The sequence below is a fragment of the Etheostoma spectabile genome, chromosome 22, assembly GCF_008692095.1.
Source record: "Etheostoma spectabile isolate EspeVRDwgs_2016 chromosome 22, UIUC_Espe_1.0, whole genome shotgun sequence".
Lineage (NCBI taxonomy): Eukaryota > Metazoa > Chordata > Actinopteri > Perciformes > Percidae > Etheostoma > Etheostoma spectabile.
The window spans coordinates 16865034-16867520 of record NC_045754.1 but is presented as its reverse complement, the minus strand read 5'-3'; the positions used below and the strand labels follow the sequence as shown (position 1 = coordinate 16867520).

Genomic DNA, 2487 nt, shown 5'->3' with positions numbered 1-2487 from the left:
ATAGAAGTGCAATATGATTGACTACTGAAGAAAAATGTTTTTTCCTAAAGGAAGAGTGTTGTAATTTTGGAAAGTTTTGACAGGGACCAGTCCAAAAATTAACTTGCTGTAAAACTCAGTGCTCCCATTTTAAGGTCCCTTTTACAGGTAAAGTTTGTTTTCAGCTGTCTTTTATGTTATCATCACAGGCCTGACATTTCTAGACAAATGTAGCATTTACTTAAACCCTTTTAATCCCCCTTATTTTATACAATATAATTATTTATTTTCATATTCCCTTTCATTTTACTGAATGAACAATGACTGCATCGCTTTTGTTAAAGCTCAATGGAATTAAAAGGTTTTGCTTTGGATTTGTATGAAACCCAAATGCACCTGGATGTGTTGCATTTGCTTTTTCCTCGACAGTGTTTCTATTGAGTCAGTGTTCAGTGCGTTGAGGCAACAATGAGTGCAACACTACAGTCATACGTGCTGCGTTTGGTATGGTTGATCCCCTCTGGTTAATATAAAAGACACTATTTATGACCCCACACAGTTCATTTGCAGGTGGGACACTAGGAAAGGCCTCAACTTGAGGTGCATAGGTAATCTTCATTAACCGCCACACTATTTTAACCTTTGAAAAGTAAAGGAATTTGTTGAAAGTTTCAATAAGCAAACTATGTTACACAACAAGAAATGTTTGAACAGACTGGACAGGTGTGTTTTCTTGTACTAATTACAGCCTGGATACGGCTGTGCACTTGATGGCATGCATATCCACCATTAAAAAATTTCTATGAAGACTGCTGTGATGGAATTGTGAGTGTATGTTGAAGATAAAGCAAGTAGAAACAAATAGTGTTGTAATATTGTAGATAATTTAAGAAATGAGTACAAAGTAACACGTAAGGCTTTACTTTTTTAGGTGGAAAAATATATTTGGAGTACATATGCCATGGGTCATATAAAATAATACAAACAGGAATTAATTGTGTTTTTTTGGTACTCAAACCACAATTATCCTAAGCTACAGTACAGTCCTGTTTGGACTTTTTATTATTAGTAATTAAAGAACCAACTGAAAGTGTAAGGAATGGTTCTTGGATGTATCCCAGAAAAGAGTCCGGTGTGTGTGTGAGCTGAAGTCAGCCATCTGTGGCAGAATGTGCTTTTAAAGTATTAATCTCACTCAATGATTAATCAACCCAATGTCATTTTAAAGAGTACCAATGACTTGACAGACAGCCTAAAACAACTCCCCAGTCAAAAACTAACAAAGGCGCTTTAGATTGCAAAGATGTGCCAGGGCTAGTCATTGCAATCCAAAGTGAAAGTAAAACTGTATTCCCTGTCATGCTTGAGCTGTCATTGCTAGGTAAATGTCTTAGCATATTCTTTACTAGCTTAAAAAATCCTTCTAGCTGCATGTTTGTAGCTTTAAATCTGAACATTTTCCTTAAGAATACACCTTCTGCATTCATGAGCTTCTTTGTGCTGTGCATCGTGCACCGTTTGTGGAGTCCGTAAAACATTCTTGTGAATTCTGCAGCGTGGTGGGTGGTATATGCAGCACACAGTTGGCCCAAAGCACAGTGTTCCAGAGTCCACTATGTTGGACGGCCTTGAAACAGTCTTTTCCAGTTGGGTTAATAGCTTGTGTCTGTGTAGCTTGGAAACTTATCTGAAGAGTCAGTAGTCCTTTACATCCAAAACCATTGCAAGAGAGATATACAGTTACCTGACAAGCTAGCTTAAATAAAGTAGAAGCTTCATCTTCCATATTCCAATGGAGGACTGCGTAGTATGGAAGAACTGGGACGACGTGCACGTTTTTTTGTGGCTTCACATTGAGCTTAAGTTTGGTCTCAGGTGTCCATTGTAATAGTGTTCAGCATTTGGTAGCATGTGGTCATGGCAGACAGGAGTGCCTTGGCTTTGCAAAGTTTTTTAGTCCCCTTTTTCAATAGTTTCTGCTCGTTTCTTCTTTGTCTCGTCACCCTCCTCTTCGACCTCACGTTTGGGTCTTTGGTCTAGTCAATAGTCAACACACAAACACAATGTGTAACTTAGTGATCAGCCCTTATAACGAGCGGCGTTTGTCCCTATGATCTCATGAACATTAGTTAGGTAGAATGCTTAATTATAATGTGATATGTTCTATAATTGCAATACACACATTATTGATGCATATATAAATCCCTTATCAACAAAGTGAAACGAGGCTCACTGCATGCTCTGCCTAGGACAAATCAAAGTCTGACTTCTGACAACCCTGACTGAATACTATTCTGCCTAGTGTGATCAAAGTACGGTATGTTTTTTTTTTAAACGCAAGCCTTCACAAAAAGTTCAAAAACCATGTCACAGTGGGAGCCAGTATTTTCAGCCTGTACTGGCCTGGTAAAGCCTGGGGCTCTACAGATGCCCTGGTTTGCTTCACCGTATGACTCAGACATCAACGGTGGGTCTGAATCATCACATTTGATTCTGATCCCGCACTGT

General features: G+C 38.7%; 1 protein-coding gene across 2 annotated transcripts in view; it reads left to right on the top strand.

Annotated features, from left to right (window-relative positions):
- The window catches only part of zc2hc1a (zinc finger, C2HC-type containing 1A), a 14092-nt gene extending 13301 nt beyond the window's left edge, over window positions 1-791 (top strand). For both annotated transcript variants that reach the window (XM_032503756.1, XM_032503755.1), the window contains one exon: window positions 1-791. This exon is cut by the window's left edge and continues 932 nt beyond it. The gene's annotated coding sequence lies outside the window, so the exon portion shown is untranslated.
- The last annotated feature ends 1696 nt before the right edge of the window (window positions 792-2487 follow it).